General features: G+C 37.1%; 1 annotated feature.

Moving 5' to 3' along the window:
* Positions 1 to 1,129: part of a microsatellite that runs on past the window's edge.

Consider the following 1,129-nt stretch of genomic DNA (forward strand, 5'->3'; position numbering starts at 1 on the left):
CCATGAAGGTACTTGTGTTGTGATGAAGGTCACTAATTGAATGAAGATTAATAATCTTGTTCTGTGTCTGCCCTCAAGATTGGACATATGATGGATAATCTTGCTTACCACCCTCTTGTGATGAATCATGTCATACTTGCGATTTAGGTGTTTGCGGATGTAACGAAAAATATACACTTTCTGAGAATAATAAAAAATGCAACCCACCTGTTTGCCATGAAAGTTGTTTCTAATGCCATGAAGGTACTTGTGTTTGTGATGAAGGTCACTAATTGAATGAAGATTAATAATCTTGTTCTGTTGTCTGCCCTCAAGATTGGACCATATCCAATGATGGATAATCTTGCTTACCCCCCTCTTGTGATGAATCATGTCATACTTGCGATTTAGGTGTTTGCGGATGTAACGTAAGATGGACACTTACTTAAAATAAAAGAAGATGTAACCCACCTGTTTGCCATGAAAGTTGTTTCTAATGCCATCAAGGTACTTGTGTTTGTGATGAAGGTCACTAATTGAATGAAGATTAATAATCTTGTTCTGTTGTCTGCCCTCAAGATTGGACCTAATCCAATGATGGATAATCTTGTTTACCCCCCTCTTGTGATGAATCATGTCATACTTGCGATTTAGGTGTTTGCGGATGTAACGAAAAATATACACTTTCTGAGAATAATAAAAAATGCAACCCACCTGTTTGCCATGAAAGTTGTTTCTAATGCCATGAAGGTACTTGTGTTTGTGATGAAGGTCACTAATTGAATGAAGATTAATAATCTTGTTCTGTTGTCTGCCCTCAAGATTGGACATATGATGGATAATCTTGCTTACCCCCCTCTTGTGATGAATCATGTCATACTTGCGATTTAGGTGTTTGCGGATGTAACGAAAAATATACACTTTCTGAGAATAATAAAAAATGTAACCCACCTGTTTGCCATGAAAGTTGTTTCTAATGCCATGAAGGTACTTGTGTTTGTGATGAAGGTCACTAATTGAATGAAGATTAATAATCTTGTTCTGTTGTCTGCCCTCAAGATTGGACATATGATGGATAATCTTGCTTACCCCCCTCTTGTGATGAATCATGTCATACTTGCGATTTAGGTGTTTGCGGATGTAACGAAAA

Source organism: Ichthyophthirius multifiliis (genome assembly GCF_000220395.1).
Source record: "Ichthyophthirius multifiliis unplaced genomic scaffold scaff_1120509250383, whole genome shotgun sequence".
In the NCBI taxonomy this organism is placed as follows: domain Eukaryota; phylum Ciliophora; class Oligohymenophorea; order Hymenostomatida; genus Ichthyophthirius; species Ichthyophthirius multifiliis.